The following is a 14,238-nucleotide window of genomic DNA, read 5'->3' as shown; positions in this document are numbered from 1 at the left end:
TTCCGTTAACCAATCTTCTACTATCCCATATATTAGTGTTGCTAATTTAATACTTCGGTTCGGCATTATCTTAAAATTTAAATAATAAAATAAATTACGTTCACGGACATTGTATTAATTGTAAGTAAATCAGTAGTTGCTTTTTGCCAACATCCTGTTTGGAAGTCAACAAGTATTAGTTCTACGTGTTTTTACCAACTATATAATCTTGTATCGAATAATGCCTTGTGATTATTTTTAACAAACGATTTGAATTTATCACTATTAATGTCATCGAAAACGACCGTTAGTCCTCCTTCATGAGGAACAGTGATTTTTTTTATAGATTAAGAAAATTGTATTAGTTTAGACAAGAATATTTTCGTAGGTAGTTTTATTATAAATATTTTTTATTGAGGAATTATACTGCCTGTGTAATATGTTTAATGATGATCTGTGGCCCGATTGCGTTTTAAGATATAAGTGAAAAATAAGCATCCGTCGATGCTCGAAGTAAATTTTAATTTCTACATTTTTTTTTCATTGTAGGATTTTACTCAAAGGTCAAATATGATTGGTATACTTGTTGCTGATTAATTCCTCATCTTATACTTTTTGTTTCTCTAATGAAAATAAAATAAAAATAAATATCGATAAGAATTAAAATTAAAATTAGTCAATTTTGCCTTCTCTCCCCTAATAATATATCGTGATCAGTTGGTCGAGCCAAGTGTGTCAACTATAATAATTGATAACACTAATACTTTAAAGAGGTTCATAAGGTTGTATGAATTATACAAATGCATTACTTCAAATCTAAAAATAACAATACCGGTATTCGTATAAGCATTCGATATTCAAATCACCAGAGAAAACTCATACATCATCTTCACAGTTTCATATTTAAAAAGATGACTCGGCTAAATATATACCTTTAAAGAAGAATTACTTAAGAGCAACGCTTTAAATTTTAGTATAGGATTTTAGTCACTATGCCGAGCAGGTTAAAGTCGCTATTGTTGTACACGATGTTTGTGTAATGTACCAAATATTTGAAATGGTAGGACCATTCAATATACGCTGAGGTGGCAGTTAGCTCGCCTGTTTCTACACTCACGTAAATAGATTGGAGTAATTTACTCGCTACCTTCCCACGCTCCCCGTAGTAAGTTTGCCCCTACCATTGTTCACATGATAATATTGTTATTCTCGTATAATTAAATTATTCGATATTTACCTACCTACTATCCGTAAAAATTTTGCCGTCGGGCGCTGTGCAGACGTGAGTCATCAAAATATATATACATATGTTATAATGATTATTAAAGTACGTCTCATAAAAAAATCTTGTTAAATTTTAACCTGTTAGAGCTACTGGTTTAATATGTACGTTGTTTGTTAGTCATTTTAAATTGTATTAAGTGGATCAGTATAATACACACTTATTGATCGTCGAAAACTTACTTGTATCAACGACTCGGAGCCAGAAATATCGAATTCCTGATATTTTGTATGAAAATCTACAATTAAGCCGGCACATGAAGGGATCAGAAGCCATGTTTCGCGATGTTACGTTCGTACGTTTCCGATTACATGATTAAGTTTAAAATTATGAGTGAGATGGTGTAACTACAAGTGATATGAAAACCCCAGTCGTAATAAGAGGAATATTTCTTATAGCACCAATGTGTATGGCTAGTGGTGATCATCAGGTGGTCCATATCACACTATGACGTCACTTTGACGTAAAGAAATGTTCATGAAAATTCAGCGGTACATTCTCGAGTTACTTATACTCATCGGTTAATACTTACAAGTACTAGGTTATCTCAGCTTTGTATAATATGTTTATTTATCAACTATTATACACATAAACATAGAATTTCTTATTTATTTACAAAAAGTAATATATACATTTCAATAATACTTTTTAATTATATTTTTGTTATTTGAACTGCCTTTTTGGATTAAGGCTACAGATTCTGAATTCAGACCCAAAGTCGGGCCGAAACAATGTTATTGTGGTTTTCTTTCGAAAAAATTCAGTAAGAGCCCGGAGTTTTCTAGTTGGAAGTATGTAACATCTCGTGCCTCGGACAGCACGTAATACCGTTGATCCTGCACCTGGTCTATCTGGTCATGTCGGTCTTGTTGTCTCATCGGATTATGAGGTTGAGGGAGTTGAGTGCACCAGTGTATGTACACACTTGAGCACTATAATATACCTAGCGTAGGCTGGTCTCTTTTGAAATTGGCTTCCCTGACTGAAATTGGTCCGGACAACATCACAATCATTATTTATCTCCGTAAACAATGAGTTGGTTACATTTTAAATTTATCATAAATTAAATGAATAATGAAATAACTTTTTAAAACAATAATATACACAATTAATTTAGTATTTTAAGCAGTAGACAGTTGATGAATTGTATCGTTTCGAGTTAATCCTGGGTTAGGAATCAGGTAATGTATGCATTATTGAAACTGATACAAAATTTGTGATCTTAACTCCATAGGATAAGAGAAATGAGCTTATCCAACTAATAAGATTCCACAGAAATAAGTTTGCAGGTTAAATAATGTAGAAATAAATAAAACATCGCGCACCATTGGTAGCAGCTTGTTTTGAAAGGGAGCTCTGAACTGAAGCTGAAACGCTCGTAGGTTACGTAGAAGCGTCGTTAGCGTTTCTGACTTTACGCATGGTTTCTTAAAAGCAAACACTTCACGGATTTTATGTTTACATTTAATATAATATATCTATGGAACGGCAAAACGTAAGGTAAAAGAATAGTTGAAGCTTTTAGTCAAATAAACTAGAATACTTGAAACGTTTTCTTCTTATTAATAAATAAAATTTTATTTATTTATTATGGATTTCCAATCAAGGAGTGTTCACGAGTACGTTACATCGTGAAATAATGTTTTCAAAATGTATTTGCTCCTTCTATAACAGGAAACCACATCAAGCATAATTAAATATTGACGTAACTGAATTTAAACAAAAATAATAGTTACCTAATTGTACTTAAATAACATAGGAACTACAAAAAAAAAGTAAATAATGGTTATTTAAGAGAATAAGATTAAAAATTAAATTTAAAATTATAACAAAAAATAGAATTAAAAGAAAACAAAAGCATATAAATAGAAAAATTAAATTTGTGAGATATTTTTCAAGTTTCCAATTCTGAGTAAGTGTATCTAAATCAGCGTAACGCTTATAATGCGTATTTAATTGTCTACAGATCTTAGACAAAGCACAGTGTCCATGATTTCTTTTATATATTTGTCTTCGTTTCGTTTATGTTCATTTGATAGTGATGAAGCATTAGCGAGGTGTTCTGTTAAACTCCAGCGAACGTACAGACGACCAATAAACCAAGATTTTTTCTTTGCCTGTTACGACTTTCAATATAAATCGCGAATCTTATAACGCTTGCTAAGTCGGGACAAATTACAAATGAAATCAACGATCATCTAAATAAGAATAAATATATACTTACAATAATGTTATCTATCGCCGCTAGTCTTGATTATTTTATTGCAATATTATTATCCGAAACTACCCGTTTATTATAAGCTCATTTTATTTTTTCAAAACTCAAACTCAAAAGTCCTTTATTCAACATAGAAGCATTACACTTACTTATTGATGGTCAAATTAAACACTACCACCGTTTCGGAAAAAGGAACACCCTGACTTGAGAAGAACGGGCGAAAGAAACTCAGCGGGTCTTTATTTTTTCAAATTAATTAGATACATAATTGTATATGAATAGAAACAGTCAGAAGGCGATCGTTTCATTCCCAAGGTGTGCTCACACATAAACTCACTAATTGTATAGTAACTTTTCGCACACAAGCGTTCCTTAACATTTTTTTTAAATTTGGCAACAGAAGCATTTTGAACGCTTTCTGGGATCCTGTTGTAGAAGCGTATACATTGCCCCACAAAATAGTTACTGACTCTATGCAGTCGAGTAACAGGAGTAACAAGATTGTGTTTGTTCCTTGTACCAATGTTATGAGAATTACATTTTCTCATAAAAACATTGTTATTTTTTCTTATCCCTTTTATTATCAACTTGAATAACAATTAATGATTTAAAGTTAAGTGTTGTTTAAATTTAAATAGTTTTAATTTGTACTAACACCAACTACTTACTATTTAGTATATATGAATTTAAATGGATGACATTTTGACGAAGGAGAAGTAGTTTTGTAGTAGAAATCAATATGCTTTCTCAACGGTTTTAGACCTTTGTAAAATCATTTCATATTTTGAAATGATTTATTACATAATAATTTAAGTCGTAAGCGTCGGCCTTATTTTTTTGGGTGTTACCGATAAATGTGCCGTGCGGAGAGCTGACACTGACGTGACGTGTGCCCTGTATTTTAGGAGCAAAGTGTAACAGGTCCGTTCAGCATAACGTCTCGTCCTGCACTGATTTTAGGCGATAGAGCGGTCTCATCGACGTAAATAATCGTTCAAATTATCTGCAAAATTAGTCAAATTTTCCCTTCGTATACCTTACTAAATATTCCAATGTAAAAAAAAAATACTTGTGATAGATAGTTTGGAATAAAAGCTAATGGTAAAGAAACAGGAGGTACTTTATATATTAATAATATTTTTTATATATTTATATTATTACTAATATTTTTTTTGGAATTGAATGAAAATGGAATGGAAGAAGACTTTGGAAAGGAAGAGAAATTATGTTGGTTGAGTTATTTTAGTTGATCCAGTAACTCAAATAACTTATTTCACATGTATCTACGCCTTTAACCTTCTCGAAAGAAGTATAATTTGATCGATTAAATTATTGCGATTAAACTATCTCAATCAAATCTTTCCATTGATCAATGATGTTAATTAATCATAATGTTTTATTATAACAGCTACAAGTTGTACTTGGGAAGGAACATTAATTGCAAACAATGACTTACTTTTCAAACATTTATATATATTTTTTTGACAAGCGAATAACTTTATCGGCTAAACGTTTCTTAATTGATCATCAAATTTTTTTTTTTTTAAGTTCAAAGTAATACTGTCACAAAAAACACTACTATTCAGCCTAAAACCGAAAAGGTAGGCATAATACAGTCGTATATAATATTTTCAAAGAAAAAAATCTGCATCATGAGGGTCGTCAAAGTCAAGCATATTTGATGATGTGAGGATTCTAACGATATCCCGAATCAGTTTAGGCATTTAAAAGTTATGTTGGAACAAATTAACTATCACACACTGAAAACATTACACACCTTTTCGGACAGTCGTGTAAATAATGTAAAAATATTGCCATTGTATGTCTAGAATTAATTTCACGTTTATTAACTACTAGTTGTCGCCCGCGGCTTTGCTAGAGGTTTAGGATTTGGTTGTCATGTGCTAGGCAAAAAAGTATCCTTCCTTCTTTGGAGTTCAAGTTTGCTTCATACCAAATTTCGTCAAATTAGGTTCATTGGTTTGGCCTTGAAAAAGCGACAGACAGACAGAGTTACTTTCACATTTATAACATTAGTATAGATTTAAAATATCTACAACATTTAAAATTCAATACAAATGAATAATAATCATTAAATTCATTTAGATTGTATTCAAATTATATTATTGTTAGATTTCAATAAATCAAGTGCAATTGAATAATTATGTCCTACAAATTTATTTTTCGTTAAAACTTGATTCTATAGGATATCAAAACCAAATCTTAGTTACCATAGCAAATATTTCGTTATTCGTCGTCGCTCGCGGCTTTAGGGGTTGGTTAGCAGGTATTGTCAAATAGTAGATATTAAAAAATATCAAAATATTTTTATTTTCCAATTTTTGTCTGCTTATTCCGTCTTATCTCTGGAACGGCTGGATCGATTTTAACGGGACTTTCATTGGCAGATAGCTGATGTAATGAGGAGTAACTTAGGTTACAATAACTTTTTTCTTAAAGTCGCGGGCACAGCTAAAATTAGTATATATTAAGAGTTTTATTAGTGTGAAGCATCTAATGTCGTCTCTTTGACAGAAAACCTACATGAGCGTTAATAAATATAAAATATTAAACGTTTAAATGAATTTCTCTACAAATCAACATGGGCCATAGTGCAAGTATTTACAAGTCAAATTCAGGCAGTATTTGTCCGGGCGGTGGTATTTTTTTCGTAAATTATGTTCCTTTTTTTTTGCAAATATTAGTAATCGTAAATCATTCAATCAGAAGCTTAATAGCCGCTTTAACTAAAGGTCTGTTCCACTTTAAATTTTTGCTAATACTTTCAAAATGTAATATATATCTATATAGTAAATTTGTTAAATATTAGTAATGTAATAAGTTTAATTATTTAACCAGATGGCATCCAAATTCGTCTCAATCCAAGCTGTTGTTGAGAAATTCTATAGAAAAAACCAATAACTTTGTATCGTTTGGACCTGAGCTTTGAACCCAGGACCTCGAGATACCTTATACATCCTTGTAAAACTATTTATACCGTAGCCAAACCGGTACCGTATCTGCCACGGAATTTGAGCTCAAAAAGAAGACCCGATTGTGGAAATCGAAGACGGTAACACAACGTTATCACCCTTCCCCCCGAAATATTTTTAAGAATATTTAAATAATATTATTTAAATATAATATTATTTTTGTTATTGTTTTAATTCTTTTCATTTAATTATTTTCAAACGTAAATGAAATAAATTTACTGATTTATTTCATTGTATATAGATAGATACATGATATATAGCGCGAGCGACTTCGACTTCTATTATTCTAAAGTAGTTTTTTTATTAATGAATTATCTCCCCACTATTTTACAGCTACAATTAAAAACAAAGCTCACTCCTTAGGCCTCTGTCGTAACGGGAATGTGGCACGATCCTTGACATACAAACTCACATACTATGGTATACCTTGTGCAAACCCGTCTGGGTAGATACCACCCACTCATCAGATACTCTGTCGCCAAGCAGCAATACCATTGTTGTGTTTCGGATTAAAGGGGGAGTGTAACTACAGACACATGGGACATATAACATTATAGTTCCCAAGGTTAGGTGAAGTAAGGGATGGTTAATATTTCTAGCAGCGACAATGTCTATGGGCGGTGGTGACCACTAAACATCAGGTGGCCCATTTGCAGGTTCGCCTAAGTATTACATAAATAAAATGATTGAATTGTGTTGTATAACACAATAGTATTATTCTTTTATATTTTTAATCTATTAATGATATCCGTTCCGATTTCGTATGAGTGAAGCACGACATTTCTTAACTATATTGATTATTAAAAGCAGGAGATATTGGCGAATAAATGTCCTCTCTGCACAATCAGGCACAGCCACAGTAAAATGATTATTAATAACAACTCCTAGAACCTGATCGCAGTGTCACCAGTTCCAATCGAAAGCACCACATGGATCTATTCAAACATATAAAAAGATATATCAAAATTAAATAATCAGACTAATTTATAAGAAATTAATAAAGTTATATTCGATAACTTATTAATACAAGTTAACAATGTTGGTCTAAGATTTCGCGAATTCCACTGAATAATATTTAAATTGATTTTTGAGTTTTTACTCATTATATGCATTTGAATTTAGGAATTCTAAAATATTCTCACATCTGAAGATTTTTCAAAAGAAGAATTCGAATTCATAGGCTGTTTTACTACAGCAATATCAATAAAAATATTATTAATACTATCAAGATTATCATTTTTCTTTTCATGAGGAGTTGGGTCCGAAACATACATAGTATGAGCTTTTCTATAAGTTACGTAAAAATCAGACATACCTAATTTGGCGGATTTTTTTTTTCTTTTATGAAAATAGGGCAAGTTTTGTTTAACGCTATGTGTTGACCTCCACAGTTCACACATTTAAAGTCCACTGTAGTGCAATTTTCGTGTTCCTCACCACATTTAGGGCTTATTTTATCAGAAGGACATCGTTTTGATATGTGCCCAAATTTCTAACACTAAGAACATTGTAAAACCGGGAACACAAATGGTTCTACTTTAATTCTTAAGCCATATACTGACACAAAGGGAGGTAAATAGGAGTTTTTAAAGCACAAACGTACTGTTTCACTCGGAACCCATATTCAATCTTCGTTAAGACGTGAAAGACGACGTACAGATGTCAAAATTGCAGGGTCAGCGCTATCAATGTTGCTTAGAATCTCCTCCTCTGATAAGTCACCGTCTACATTTTTAATAATACGTTAGAAGGTGTTTAAGGTTCTACCTCATTCCTATAGACCTCATTCCTCATACTCAATTCGCCGAATTCAAAAAGTTTCTATTAATGGAACAAAGTCTTCCTTCTGTACTAACGTAGGCGTTCCATGAGGATTTATTTTAGGTTACTTTTTATTTTTGAAATATACTTATCAATATTTTCTTTCCTATGTTAAAGGTATTTGTGATATTGTATTGTTTCCTGGTCATTAATATTTAATGTTGGCAAAGAAGGTATATTATGATACGAATACTGCAATAACACTAGTAATAATTTTACTAACATCAAGCAATTTTGTTTTAAATACCAAAATCATCAAAACTCACGGTATTTCTCCTGACTAAGAAATTAAAATTATAATCCAAATAATTTACTTGGTGGTAGGTGCAAGTCCGTTTGGGTAGCTACCCAAACACATCACATAATTATTGTGTGTTCCGGTTTGAAGGGTTATCAGTGTAACTATAACAACAGACATAACATCTTAGTTCCCAAGGTTGGTATTCATATTTCTTAGAGTATCGATGTATATGGGCAGTCACCTTTTTTTTTTTTTTTTGTTTAACGAGGAGGAAATGCATTTACGCATGCCGCCCGGTCGGGGGACCGGGACGGGTATGTGGGACTCAACCGGGAACTAATGCCCCGTGCCAGGGCACGCTACTAACGATCAGGGACGTACCAGGAGCAGCCCCGCGGCATCCCTCCCGCCAGTCTTAGCCGTGGCCGACGAGCAAGCTCAAGCCGGCCCCGTTGCCCAGGGTACACCACGAGGAGGTGACTGACATGTACCCCAATATGGGCAGTCACCTACATTTTATCAATAATAATAATATATTACGAAATAATTATTTGAACTTGTCTATAGTATTTTTGGGACTAAAATAAAAACCCCACATACCCAGTTGGATTGAACCAGTAACTGATGTTGGTGCAGTTCGATAAGTATGTTTTCATTGTTTTCAGATGCGTGATCAAATTGATAACTTTGAACTTTCCTTAAAATTTAAATATAGTCTATACATTAATTTACAAAATTAGCATAACAAACTCATGCACATGCTCATAAAGTAGTTTGATTAGTTATCGTAGCTGCATCAAGTGTATGCGAGTGAGAGATGAGATCGACAATAGTGCTCTATTGCTGAATTATTTAATTTGACATTGTTGATGTGGACTACAAGTATATAGTATCTATAGAGTCCGCTAGTCTTCAGGGATGAGGTATCCGTAATGTTTTCACTGCATTTATGTTTCACTACCACAAATAAAACCTTTTTTTTTTTTTATAGCAATATTGCCATTTTATTAGATGTTAAAGTCAAGTTTTTTGAAAAGACTAAGTCGTTTATTTTGGACTTGGCACCTCTGCAGGGATTTTTTTTTTTAGTGATAATGTGACAAGTTATTTATTTAGTGATAAGTTTCCTTGGATCTATGAAAAAAGAAAAAAAATATAAATCATAATAATATTTCAAGGACGACATTTATTAAATAAAAAATATATATTACTTTACGTGTCTATGAAAACAAGAGGATATATGATTTAAGCAGTGTATAGATATTAATTTCATCATTATTCATTTTGTAGGTACAGCCTATTTTGATGAATTAAGTTATTACAATTATTATAACTGCAATAGAAATTAATTTAATATATTATTTAGCATGTAAAATCATTATAAATAACGAAATGCATTGAAAGACCAAAATGATTACATATCAGACTGATAGTTCTAATCCAGCAGTCCATTTTTCTAAAGAAGATTTTTCTTTTGTATCGTCGCCTCTGGTGCGCTGACTGTGATAAGTTCTACTATTGTCTCTAGTCAATGGGTTTGAATTGATTGCCATAGTGCCACAAATCTATAAATCTTGCGTAGTTAGTGAAGTAACAGATGTAATCAATTTATTCTTGTTCTTTGTATTGACGTATAGTGTGAGAGTCTGTGCCTGGTGGTTTAGTGACTAGATAGAAGGCCGAAGATCCCGAGACCCTGCGTTCAAACCACAGGTCAGGCCGATAAAAAGTTATTGGGTTTTTTCTATAGAATTTCTCAGTAATATCTTAGAGTTTTGAATTAGGAAGTGTGTACACTCCTCAGAAAAACTAAAGCCGGTGGTAATGCGCCTTAATTCTCCGGTCGTGTAGGATTTGCCGTCCCATGGGATCGGATTATGAGAGTGTTATTTGCCGTAGTTGTATGTCAGGAAATCAGTCAGGATTACATCATCAGTATATGAGTAAACATTTGGACCATGTAGCTATATCACCAATCTATATCCAAGGACGTTGGTTTTGGAAAAATATTAACCATCCTTTACATCGTTAATGTGCAACCAACCCCTTGGAACTGGGATGATGAATTAAAATGTTATTATTCTGTCAGCAGTTACACTGGCTCATCTTTAAATTTTTTTAATAAAAAAAAAACGATTATAACCATAGTAATCGCTAGTGATTGAAACAACATTAGCGTATTCCCATCTATAACCTCAGTGGTCCAGTTCCTAAATCCATAGTCTAAAGCATTTAGACCATGAATGTAGATTAAGAAAACAGAAAGGGACAAAGACTATTTTTAGGTTTAAATTGAAATTAATAAAAAAAAGAAATGATAAATAAAATACGGCTTAACATAACAACATGTAGCCTGTAAATTTTCCACTGCTGGGCTAAGGCCTCCTCTTCCTTTGAGGAGAAATTAGCACCATATCCCACCACGCTATTCCAATGCGAGTTTGTGGATTTACATGTGGCAGAATTACGTTGAGACACATGCAGGTTTCCTCACGATGTTTTCCTTCACCGCCGAGCACGAGATGAATTAGTTGATGGTTTAACACGCGATGATATATTTTCAGGGATTTCAAAATAAAGTACTCCAAAATTACAAGCAAATTTTGGAAATAATTGAATATTTAGGACAATATGTCTGATAAATATTGCATAAATACTAAATACACTTTGGGCCAATTTTAGACAATAATTTAAAAGAGCATATAGCACATCAGCGTTATTGCTTCGAAATTTTAATTTAAGAGCGTTGATGCCGCATTTTCAGGATTTTCATTTACAGGATTGGGAGCAGTAGGATCAGTTACTGTACGAAGTTTAATCTGTTTTTAAAATATTTTATTGAAGTATTTGTTAAAAAAGCATGTAATCAAAAATTTTACAGTTCAGTGTGATATGAAACCTTTTTTAACCATAAATATGAGTTGTAAGTAATTTCTGTAAACGCCACATAAACGAGCAGATTGTCTTCTTTATATTCGTATATTATTATTGAGACAAAAAGAATCTTGAAACTTTATGTTATTTGTACAAAACTACATCGTTAACCGAATAAATACATATGCATTTATAAAGTTTAAGTCTTTGTTTGTAGAAAATACATTTTGGATTTAAATTACGATTTTTTTTTTACATGAACTATGACCACTAAAATTAAACATCCAAATTGGCATTCCGCGCCGAGCGTTCACAGATGGATTATCGCTGGCTTAGAAATCTTTATGTACTTATTGTAACGTATATAAACTTTTTCAGCTATATAAATGTAGAGAACCTACATTAACATCTGCATGTTCTGCAATGACGCATTTTGTAACCTACTACAACGCATTTTGTAAACATTCAACGCATCAAAATATATATAAGCAAATTCTGTAATGACGCACGTTTTTAACTACTATAAATATTGTACGCTTCGTAATAAAATTGCAATCAATAAATCAATCAATCCATTATTCGCGCATCTCTCGACTTTACTTATCTCCTGCACACCAAACTGGTCTTGTCACCACATAAAATATACATGTTTGTAACGACAATACATCTGAAGCGAAATCAATGAAATGACGTTCTTAATTCGATTGTATTTTTTTTAATTATCGTTAATTCAGAACAAGGAACCACGTATTTATTGGTTATTTTAACCTTAGTGTTTCTAATTTATTACGTTTATTTATGAACATGAAATTTACTTGTCGTTTGTAAATAATTATTTTATGTAGAATTTTCGTATCATACAAGTTTTGAGCGTGAAATTTGATAAAATCACTCAATAACTAGTAGGAACCATAAAAATTACGGTTACTAAGAGTGAAAATTGATTTTATCATTTTATTCACAGTTTTTATTTTCTATATATTTATTTTGTTTGTATACAATATTTACAATATTATCATGATTTCAGTAATTTATTATGATTTGCATATAATTTATTAAAAATATATAGGGAATACATGATTCACTACCATCAAGATGGTTTATATCCATTGGCTTGACTATAATAGTTGTGCTTAAACACGTATACGTGTAAACACTCATACAAGTACTCATACAAGTGTAAACACTCATACAAGCTTAAAAATAAGAAAAACTGAGAAGCAGCAATAGGAATAAGCGCAAATTAGATTTTTTATAGAGACTTAATACTTATGTCAGGATATTTTAAGATAATTTCTATTTCTTTATTATATTTTAAGGTTATAAGACAATGAAACACAAATATTTATTTAACCATTATAATATCTGTAGTAATCGTAATATTGTTTTAATTAATATTTACATTAACACATTTAATACTAACTTTATATCTTGATAATTGCAAAAAACACAATTCATATATTCATAAATAATTTAACAAACATTAACAATTATACTATATCACAAAATTATATCGTACCTTGCTGGTCCAGGATCCAAGTAAAGTAAAGTCGTTCTGTACCGAGCTTCTATCACTTATATAAGCCTTATTACAAATCACATGATTCACAATATTGAACAGAAAAGTCAAAGTACCCTCTTATTTAGTATCAACATTCAAACATCAATTCAAAAATAATTCAAATCTTATTATTATTATTACAGAATTATCAACTAATTATTTACTAATTTCTTACTTAATCTGTCACGCTTTTAAATATTATAATTGGTACGAAGTTCCTTATCGCGCGTTGTGAAAGGGGGCTAGATGGAAAAAAATTCTCACGAAAAGTTGTAACGACACTTTTTGCTATTGTAAGCTGTACGGCGTGCGCATGTTTCTCTGTCTCTCTCTCTCTCTCTCTCTTATAGAAAGCAAGCCAGATATTTTCATTTCTATTTCGCATTGAACAGTGTGGTGTCGCGACGATTATTTTTGTTGAGCGTATACAGGTTTTTTGGACATAATAAATAATAATAATAATTGCTTACAAAAATAACTTCGTTCCCTCCGGATGTCCCTTGACACCTCTCAACTTGTTATTGATATTCTACTGGGCGTAGCTTAATGAATGTACGGTTGATGATGACTAATCTTTGACCTTTTATCCTGATATAACATAAGATAATTTTGGCCCAGTCCTTATTCTCAATGATACTGACATGGCTACCTTCTACGACATGAACGATTACGATACCTTCAATATATTTGTCCAGTCCATAATTATCTTCGATCTGCAAGAATAGTGGACTTCCTTCTGAAGCGATAATATCGCTCTCAGTTGGTACTATCCAAATAAATAAAAGAAATATTTCTTGTAAAATAAAAAAAAAAACTCGACGTAAACAAGGATGCGTGGCCTGATGGTTTACTAAGAATTTTTATCAAAATGTGTGGAAAAAGAATAATGCTGGCCTCTATCAATAACATCTGTAAAATCACTTCGTTCCGGTATTTTTCCATCTATCTGGACCGCGCACATAATTCCAATACATAAGTCTGATGATAAATCACTCTGTGAAAATTATAGGGCAATTGGTATATTGTCTTGCTTACCAAAATTTATTGAATTCATTGTTTACGATGCGTATCACATTGGAAATTTATATCACCTAAACACCACGGATTCATTAAGCACCGATCTATTTGCTCGAATTTGTTAGAGTATAAAAATAACGTGTGATGTGCTATTGGCAAGCGGTTAAAAGTCGACTATATCTATACTGACTTTTCTAAAGCGTTCGATAGAGTTGATCATAAAATACTGTGCATTAAAACTGAGAAATATGG

Source organism: Vanessa atalanta, chromosome 20, assembly GCF_905147765.1.
Source record: "Vanessa atalanta chromosome 20, ilVanAtal1.2, whole genome shotgun sequence".
NCBI lineage: Eukaryota > Metazoa > Arthropoda > Insecta > Lepidoptera > Nymphalidae > Vanessa > Vanessa atalanta.
The sequence above is the reverse complement of the archived record's forward strand: the minus strand, read 5'-3'. Positions refer to the sequence as shown.